Source organism: Lithobates pipiens, unplaced genomic scaffold, assembly GCF_037356315.1.
Source record: "Lithobates pipiens isolate NorthernLeopardFrog02 unplaced genomic scaffold, aLitPip1_a1.2 Scaffold_8, whole genome shotgun sequence".
Classification (NCBI taxonomy): Eukaryota; Metazoa; Chordata; class Amphibia; order Anura; family Ranidae; genus Lithobates; species Lithobates pipiens.
In genome coordinates, this window is record NW_027507903.1 from 24693897 (window position 1) to 24704256 (window position 10360).

Sequence of the window (10360 nt, forward strand, 5' to 3'; positions counted from 1 at the left end):
GAGTTTTTGGGGGATTGAGAAGGTAACCAAACATTGGCGTGGAGGTAACTTCATACGCCAATTAAGTAAACGTGAGTCTTATTGGATCCATGAAACAAGGGTTCTCGCCCCGAGAGGCTTAAACGTGGATTTTGATTTAAATTGTTTCATTTCGGACAGATAATTGTTTTTCCCTTTTATATATAGTTTTACTTTTTTAATTTGTTTTTTATTTATATACATTTACTTTTATTTTTATTTCCTTGATTAGTATACATATATTTGGTACATATATATATTTTTTTATATGTATATTTATTTTTCATCAACCCATGCGTGGATCAGTGTAGCTTTCTGATGACATCAGCGGCATTGCGGGTTTACATTTTAGGTTCTTATTGCCAGTAATGTTGGACTGATTAGGAGATACACATATATGTGGTCTTATTTCAGTGCTATAATATTGCATTGCTTCTTTAGGCAATATCACTTTTTTTCACATAGTTTATGTGGAAATAACTAGAGGATTGCTATGTGTCGCTAATTAGTAGACAATATTTGCGCTTTCCTCTGGCTTTGTTTTTGCTCTTTATTAGTATTGTTTTTAAATACATCTTCTCTCTCTTTCTTGTATTGTGATTGAGCGCAGATCTGTGTTCCGGTGTCACGTTTGATACATGCTTCCCCTGGCACTTGTCTGGCGCACAACTCTGCTTCCTATTGGCTCAATATTAGTGTGTTGGTTTAAAAGCGGCCGTCCGACGTCATTCCGTCACCGCTGATGAAGTCCCGCCTACTTTTTGGGACGCAACGCGTACGGACCACGTGACTCGCGCCGTGACGTCATCCGCAAGCTGACACACTGATCCACGCATGGTATTCTTTGCCTAGCACTCAGCACTGGAGATCAGTGCACACAAATGTGAGTGTAATTTTCTCTTTTACTTGCTTTTAATAAATTGGTATCAACGGAGAGCACTAGATTTGCTTGTTCTTTTTTTATATATGATATCACATTGATCTGATGATACGGAGGAGAACCTTACCTGGGAGTACTTCCGTTTGGTCTGCTGCAATCTTATGATCTACCCTTGATGGGAACATGTGTTTTTGACCTGTCTGATATATCAGGGGTCCATTAGTTGAGGTGAGAGTCTAACTTGTTCAATGGTGAAGGGATCACATCGTCACTTGATATATTGATTGAAGACACACTGCACAAGCGGATTCTTCTTGATTACTGCATATATCATTTTTCACTATATGGACTTTGTATTGATTATTTATTATTTATTTGCGCTGTACTGTCACTTTTTGATTTTGTAATGTGGAATTTGGTAATTTGACCTATAGTATTCTAGCTGCATTTTTTCACTTTTTTCACTTTAATTATTGTGTTTAGCGCTGGTTGATTTCTCATTTTACAACAACAAAACTGGCTTTCCACCGCTCATTACTCTACAACAGCAGTTTGACTAAGCAAAAACAATTTCTATATGGTTATCAAGTTTTTAACTGTAAATCATGCCAAAGAGACCTGTCACCAAACCAGGTGCGGATGTAATTCCGGGCACCTGATTGGCTGAAGGTAGAGGATATCCCATTGGCCGCCGTGCAGAACAGGAAGAAGACACGCATGGAGGAGTCCTGCATCCATTGCAGCACTACACGTCCCACAGCTCAACCACCTGTCCTGCTGCCTGACCCACCACTCCAATGGGGTAAGTGTCAGACAGACAGTGGGCTGGCAGGGGGGGGGGGGCACAGTGGCTGCATATTATGGGTACAAAGGCTGCAATTGATAGAGCACAGTTGGCTGCATTTGCGGGTGCAGTGGCTGCATATTATGGGCACAGAGGCTGCAATTGATGGGGCACAGTTGGCTGCGTTTGATGAGCACAGAGGCTGCAAATGATGGGCACAGTTAGCTGCATATGATGGGCACAGTGGCTGCATTTGCTGGGCACAGTGGCTGCATATGATGGGCACTGTTGGCTGCATATAATGGGCACAGTTGGCTGCATATGATGGGCAGAGTGGTGCATATGGTGGGCACAGTGGCTGCATATGATGGGCAGAGTGGCTGCATATGGTGGGCACAGTGGCTGCATATGGTGGGCAGAGTGACTGCATATGATGGGCAGAGTGGCTGCATATGGTGGGCACAGTGGCTGCATATGGTGGGCACAGTGGCTGCATATGATGGGCACAGTGGCTACAATTGATGTTATTGTTTCAGTATTTTTCAGTTCGTTTGCACCCAAAACATTTTGAGCACCAGCCGCCACTGGTATCCATCTATTATATTATATACCTTTAAAAGTCTCCCTTGTGTAGACATACAAAAGCCCTGAGATTGCTTCTAGGTTCTGCCATCTTGGATGTGATGCCAGTAGCCTTAGCAGAGTCAGAGCTGTCACTCAAGTGGCATTATATAGTATTCTCCTTTGCTTCTCTTTTGGCAGCTACATAAATGTTTAGGAGAGGGGAGGGGCAGTTAAGCTGGGCCAGCATGGACAGTATTTAGACACTCCCAGAAGATACGCAGGCTGTGGTGTGCAAGTAGGGAGGGTAAATGCTAGGGTATTGACTAGTTCATTTTTTTTTAGCAAGTTTAAAGGCATATTGTAAGTGAATAAAAAGTAGTTAATGGAAAGTAAAAAGCACTAAAATTAAGCATTTAAAAGACTTAATTTTTCTGTCCTTTTACCGGCAATTTTTTAAGCTGGTGACAGGGTCTCCTTATAATCAGAATGGCAAATACATTTATTATTATTATTATTATGTATTTATTTTATATATAAGTATTATTATTATTATTATTTATTATGTTCCCACTGCTATCAATCTGACCTGACAGGTGGGAGAGATCGGAGGGAGCCGCTGTTCTCGTGCACAGCGCTGGATGGAGATGGGGCTCAGGTAAGCATAAGGGGGGCTGGTGGGGGAGCTGCACACAGAAGGTTTTCTATCTTAAAATGGATGTAAACCTCAGACATGAAATATGAACAACGCATTTCCTTCTATAGCAGTGATGGCGCACCTTGGCACCCCAGATGTTCTGGAACTACATTTCCCATGATGCTCATGCACTCTGCAGTGTAGTTGAGCATCATGGGAAATGTAGTTCCAAAACATCTGGGGTGCCAAGGTTCGCCATCACTGCTCTATAGTGTGTACCTGTCTCAATTGGGAGCACTAAGCCTCCGTTCACACCGGTGCAACTTCTTATGCGATTTGACAGTTCCAAGGACTAGTCATAAGATGACACTAGTGTGTTCAGATCAGCATAAATAGTAGCAAGGTCACCTAAAGTGTAGCAATGGGCAGTAATAAAGCTTGATTTGCCAAACACAGGAACTAAACGGCCAAAGTGCATTAATGGTGACTATACTAGGCCTAGACAGACTGGGTGTGCACTGTCCATAGAAACTAAGGAAAGGGGAGAAGGGAACAAAGGGGACTTGCAAAATGGTTTTACGAGAAGGGGTGTCCTTAATGCTGTTCTTCTGCCGGCTATCATTGAGGCCTTGTTAAGAAGCATTAGTGCACCTGATGACGCATACACACGACCGGACTTTCTGGCAGAAAAGGTCAGATGGTCTAACCGACGGACTTTCAACGGAGTTACGACAGACTTCCGAACGAACGGATTTGCCCACACACGAACAGACTAAAGTCCGTTCGAAAGTCTGTTCGTTTTGAATGTGATGACGTACGATGGGACTAGAAAAGGAAGTTCAAATGCAAGTAGCTAATAGCTGCCCTTGCGTCGTATTTGGTCCGTTGGACCAGCATACAGATGAGCTGTTTTCCCGATAGGAATTGAGGCACAAATTCCCCTTACTGATATTTTACCAAAGTCCCCAATGGGCTCCTAAAAAAATAGTAAAAAAAATAATAATAAAACACAATTGTAAAAAATAATACAAAAATAAAGTAACATTTAAAAAAACAACTGACACCATCCAATGACCTACTGACACCAAATTCTGCCCTACTGACAAGCCCAATGCTCTACTGACGCTGTTCACTGCCCTAGTAACACCGTCCATATTTACATTTTTTTAATTTTTTTTTATTTTATTTTTATAAGAGTGTGTGTCTGTATATATAAGTTCTTAGAGCTCAAGAACGGGGAGATGCCGATGTAAACAGCATCTCCCTGTTCTGCCTAATGACAGGACACTGATCATCTGCTCCCTGTCATCGGGAGCAGGGATCAGTGTCCACGTCACACAAGCCCATCCCCCCAGACAGTTAGAAACACTCCCCTAGGACACACTTAACCCCTGCCCGCCCCCTAGTGGCTAACCCCTTTACTGCCAGTGACATTTTTAAGTAATCAATGCAATGTTAAAGCATTGATCGCTGTATTAATGCCAATTGTCCCAAAAATATGTCAAAATTGTCCAATGTGTCTGCCATAATGTCGCAGTCATGATAAAAATCGCTGATCGCCGCCATACTAGTAAAAAAAAAAATATTAATAAAAATGCCATAAAACTATCCCCTATTTTGTAGATGCTATAACTTTTGCGCAACCCAATCATTAAACGCTTATTGCAATTTTTTTACCAGAAATATGTAAAAGAATATGTATCAGTCTAAAATGAGGGGAAAAATGTTTTTTTTAAATATATTTTTGGGGATATTTATTATAGCAAAAAGTAAAAAAAAAGGTGTTTTTTTTTTTAAATTGTCGCTATTTTTTTGTTTATAGTGCAAAAAATAAAAACCGCAGAGGTGATCAAATACTACCAAAAGAAAGCTCTATTTGTGGGAAAAAAAAGGACTCCAATTTTGTTTGGGAGCCACGTTGCACGACTGCGCAATTGTCAGTTAGAGCGACGCAGTGCAGAATCGCAAAAAGTCAGGAAGGGGATAAATCCTTCCGGGGCTGAAGTGGTTAAAAGATAGAGAAACTGCATGCTCAGTAATTAAACCAGCTGCCAAAAGTACTTTACAAGGCCCAGTTCACACTGAAGCACACTTCATTCTGTGCAATGGAACCAGTGTGGAATCGGTGTGACTTGAGTCACTCCAACTTACAAAAAGTTTCCTGCACTTATTTTGGTCCGACTTTGGTACGACTTCTGTTAACCAGTTCCCGACCAGCGCGCGCCGATGTACGTTGGCAGAATGGCACGGGCAGGCATATTGGCGTACAGGTACATCCAACCTTTAATGCCGCCCTGCCATCGTGAGCGCACTGCCGGCGGCGCACTCGCGTGCTGGTCGGGACCCCCGTGAGTCTGGTCGATCGCCGCGGGCATACCCGCGATCGTCTCACGGGGCGGCTGAACGGAGAGATGCCGTTGTAAGCAGCATCTCCCCGTTCTGCCTAGCAACTAGTGACGCTGATCTCTGCTCCATGTGATTGGAGTAGAGATTAGTGTTCATTAAATGAAAGCCCAGCCCCCCACAGTTAGTAACACACCCCTAGGAACACTTACCCCCTACACGGCCACCCACTGGTTAACCCCTTCACTGCCAGTGTAATTTACACATGAATCACTGCATTTATATAGCAGTGATTGCTGTATAAATGACAATGGTCCCAAAAATGTGTCAAAAATGGCCGATGTGTCTGCCACAATGTCACAGTCACAATAAAAATCGCTCATCGCCACCATTACTAGTAAAAAAAAATTATTAATAAAAATGCCATAAAACTATCCCCTATTTTGTAAACGCTATAACTTTTGCGCAAACCAATCAATAATCGCTTATTGCGATTTTTTTTTTTACCAAAAATATGTAGAAGAATATGTATCGGCCTAAACTGAGGGAAAAAAATGTTTTTTTATATATTTTTGGGGGATATTTATTATAACAAAAAGTAAAAAATAATGCGTTTTTTTTAAAATTGACGCTCTATTTTTGTTTTTAGCGCAAAAAATAAAAACCGCAGGGGTGATCAATTACCATCAAAAGAAAGCTCTCTTTGTGAGAAAAAAAGGACATCAATTTTGTTTGGGAGCCACGTCGCATAACCGCGCAATTGTCAGTTAAAGCGATGCAGTGCCAAATCGCAAAAAGTGGTCTGGTCTTTGGCCAGCAAAATGGTCCTTAGCTGAAGTGGTTAAAGAAGTTACATGCAAGTTGTGCCGAAGTCACGCGGGGATGGTGTGAACCCCAGCTAAGGCTCCATTCACATTATCAAGTAGCGGGAAGGAGTCATTTTGAAAGCGCAAATTTCACACAATTCTGCGTGTCGCATATGGCAGGCCATTGTGGGTAGGTGCACCGTGATGTGGCGGCCAGAAAACACACAGAGTCTAGGTGCAGTAACAAAAATATATTGTAACTGAAGTCCAGCAATACATAACAGGCCAACAGAAAGGCAACACTCACAAGTTGTTACAGCGATAGAACAGTAGATTGAAGACTCAGAGGTGCCAACAGCGTCTTCCACTAGGAGTGGAATGCAGCCTGCCTGGGCAAAGAATGAAGCTTCCCGTGCATTTGGAACGGTCCCTGCACGTTCCCTACTCCTCCAGAACCTTTCCCTGACTCTGCATACTGTCTCCTGTCAGAGGGGTGACCTGGCCCTACTCTAGCCACTTGCAAAATGCACACCAAACCCGAGAGCCGGGCTCTTAAGTTGACTCTGTCTGGCTTTTTCTTTCCTTCACCCCTGACCGTGGCAAGATGAACAACGGCGTCACTATTAGAACTAGGAAGTTTATGACCAACAGACTGCTTCAGAGGAAGCAGATGGTCATAGATGTCCTTCATCCTAGAAAAGCCACTGTCCCAGAGACTGAAATCCGGGAGAAGCTGGCCAAAATGTACAATACTACCCATGGCCGATCCTAGGCAGGGTGCGTGGGGTGCTCCGCACCCAGGCACCACAGAGGTGGGGGAGCCAAAGCTGTGGTGGGGCCCTGATGGGGGACACCTGCTGTGGGGGGACACCTGCTGTGGGGGTCTCTGATGGGGGACAGACTCTAATGGGGGACACCTGCTGTGGGGGGGCTCTAATGGGGGGACACCTGCTGCCGGGGGCTATGATGGGGGACACCTACTGTGGGGGGGTCTGATGGGGGACACCTGCTGTGGAGGGGGCTCTGTTGGAGGCACCTGCTGTGGGGGGGCTCTGATAGGGGACACCTGCTGTGGGGGGGCTCTGATGAGGGACACCTGCTGTGAGGGGAGGCTCTGATGGGGAACACCTGCTGTGGGGGGCTCTGATGGGGGACACCTGCTGTGGGGGGGCTCTGATGGGGGACACCTGCTGGGGGGAGGCTCTGATGGGGGACACCTGCTGTGGGGGGGGTCTGATGGGGGGCACCTGCTGTGGGGGAGGCTCTGATGGGGGACACCTGCTGTGGGGGGCTCTAATGGGGGACACCTGCTGTGAGGGAGGCTCTGATGGGGGACACCTGCTGTGGGGGGCTCTGATGGGAGTCACCTGCTGTGGGGAGGCTCTGATGGGGGACACCTGCTGTGGGGGGAGGCTCTGATGGGGGACACCTGCTGTGGGGGGGCTCTGATGGGGGACACCTGCTGTGAGGGAGGCTCTGATGGGGGACACCTGCTGTGGGGGGCTCTGATGGGGGACACCTGCTGTGAGGGAGGCTCTGATGGGGGACACCTGCTGTGGGGGGCTCTGATGGGGGTCACTTGCTGCTGTGGGGGGAGGCTCTGATGGGGGACACCTGCTGTGGGGGGAGGCTCTGATGGGGGACACCTGCTGTGGGGGGAGGCTCTGATCAGGGACACCGGCTGTGGGGGGGCTCTGATCAGGGACACCTGCTGTGGGGGGGCTCTGATGGGGGACACCTGCTGTGGGGGAGGCTCTGATGGGGGACACCTGCTGTGGGGGGAGGCTCTGATGGGGGTCACCTGCTGTGGGGGGGCTTTGATGGGGGACACCTGCTGTGGGGGTAGGCTCTGATGGGGGACACCTGCTGTGGGGGGGCTCAGATCGGGGACACCTGCTGTGGGGGGGCTCTGATGGGGGACACCTGCTGTGGGGGGAGGCTCTAATGGTGGACACCTGCTGTGGGGGGGCTCTGATGGCCACTTTGATATAAGCTGCGCGTGCCGCAGGTCACTCTCTCCCCAGAATTCCCTCATTCTCAACTTTAAAAGTTGGGAGGTATGCAGGAGCAGATTAGGGGAGGAGAGACTGTGCCACCACTGTCCCTGTTATCAATGGGAAGAGGGCTCTCTGTGTTTACTGCCCATCCCCCTCCCTCCTCCTCTCAGAGGAGAAGAGCGAAGCAGCCGGATATTGGAGAGCCCATGTCTAAGTGGAAAGAGAGCAGATGCGGGCTCTAAAAGCCCCCCTCCCTCTCCTCCTCGCACTGCTGTACTAGTGAGCGGCACTTGCCAGGTCAGCTGCCCGCTATGTTTCTTCTACCTCCTTCATATTGGCCAGGGAGGAAATACAATAAATAAGGGAGAAGAGAAGAGGATTGTGGGACATGTAGTCCCAAGGACTGGTGGCCCCATTGTGACCCGGAAACTGCAACCCACACAGCATGCTCAGCTGAATAAGAGAGGCTGGGGGAGAGGGAGAGAGAGAGAGAGTGCCAGGAGCCTGGGAAAGCTTTCGGGGAAGTGCACCCATGACTCCAAAGAGAGGACAGTGCTGAGGGGACGCCATTAGAAAGAGAACCCTGCTGCCCTGTGCCACCAGAAGGAAATCCGCACAGCCTGGCGCCATCCCCAGTGAAGAAAGGAATGGAGTCATTGCCAGAATACAGATCTGAGCACCACCCAGCGGAGTCGCCATGGGCAACCCAGAGTGAGCTGACTCCGAATCAGAAGAACTGATGTTGCTGTATCGCCGGGTCTGGTGAGAGGGCTGGTTGGCCATTATCTACTTCTATCCTTAGGAACTGCAGTCTCTGACCATCACCTGTAGTGTGTCTGCAGTCTCTGATCATCTCCTGTACTATGTCTGCAGTCTCTGACCGTCTCCTGTACCATGTCTGCAGTCTCTGACCATCTCCTGTACCATGTCTGCAGTCTCTGACCACCTCCTGTACTATGTCTGCAGACTCTGACCATCTCCTGTACCATGTCTGCAGTCTCTGACCACCTCCTGTACTATGTCTGCAGTCTCTGACCATCTCCTGTACCATGTCTGCAGTCTCTGACCACCTCCTGTAGCGTGTCTGCAGTCTCTGACCATCTCCTGTACTATGTCTGCAGTCTCTGACCATCTCCTGTAGTATGTCTGCAGTCTCTAACCATCTCTTGTAGTATGTCTGCAGTCGCTGACCATCTCCTGTAGTATGTCTGCAGTCTCTAACCATCTCTTGTAGTATGTCTGCAGTCGCTGACCATCTCCTGTAGTATGTCTGCAGTCGCTGACCATCTCCTGTAGCGTGTCTGCAGTCTCTGACCACCTCCTGTAGCGTGTCTGCAGTCTCTGACCATCTCCTGTACTATGTCTGCAGTCGCTGACCATCTCCTGTACCATATCTGCAGTCTCTGACCATCTCCTGTACTATGTCTGCAGTCGCTGACCATCTCCTGTAGTATGTCTGCAGTCTCTGACCATCTCTTGTAGTATGTCTGCAGTCTCTGACCATCTCCTGTATCATGTCTGCAGTTTGTCTGGGGTTTCTTTCTAACAGACTCTCTAGTGGAAGCCCTCTCTGTGTGCATTAGAGAGACCCCCCTCCAGGTCCCATTAATGTACTCATTCTCTTTATTGTTAAAAGATCATGGGAGGATCCCAGGGTAATAAAGACTTCTTAGGGGAGCATCTCTATGTTTGAGTTGAAGCCATAGAAACATTTGTAAAGGGGAGGAGTTAGTAAGATGACCACGCCCATGTGGGGGCGCCAGAAACATTTCTGCACCCAGGCGTCTGTGACCCTAGGATCGGCTCTGAGACTACCCCAGATGTGATCTTTGTATTTGGCTTTAGGACTCACTTTGGAGGCGGCAAAACTACTGGTTTTGTCATGAGATACTTTTCCCTGGACTATGTAAAGGAAAACTAGCCCAAACTCAGACTTGCCAGGCATGGCTTATATGAGAAGATAAAGACTTCTAGAAAACAGCGTGAAGAGAAGAAGAACAGAATGAAGAAAGTCATGGGCACAGCCAAAGCAAGCTTGGGTGCTGGTAATAAGAATGACTAAAGGATCCCAAGATGAACTATATGAAGATTGTACTTTATTCCAGGATCTTGTAATAAAAATGAACAACAATTAAAAAATAAATAAATAAATAAATAAAAAATTTGACTCTGTCTGACTCACGATGGCTGCAAAGTCACCTGGGGTGCCATCATCCAATCAGATAGGAAGTAGGTTCCTCTTGACTGCAGCACCACCTGCAGTGGGGAAAATAACCTGCACCTGCCGACACCATTCACTTGAATGGGTTGTCCTATGTGCGTTTGTTGTTCGAA

General features: G+C 47.1%; 1 pseudogene; it reads left to right on the forward strand.

Moving 5' to 3' along the window:
* The first annotated feature begins 6624 nt into the window (after nt 1-6624).
* LOC143963447 (small ribosomal subunit protein eS24-like) lies at nt 6625-10088 on the forward strand (annotated as a pseudogene).
* The last annotated feature ends 272 nt before the right edge of the window (nt 10089-10360 follow it).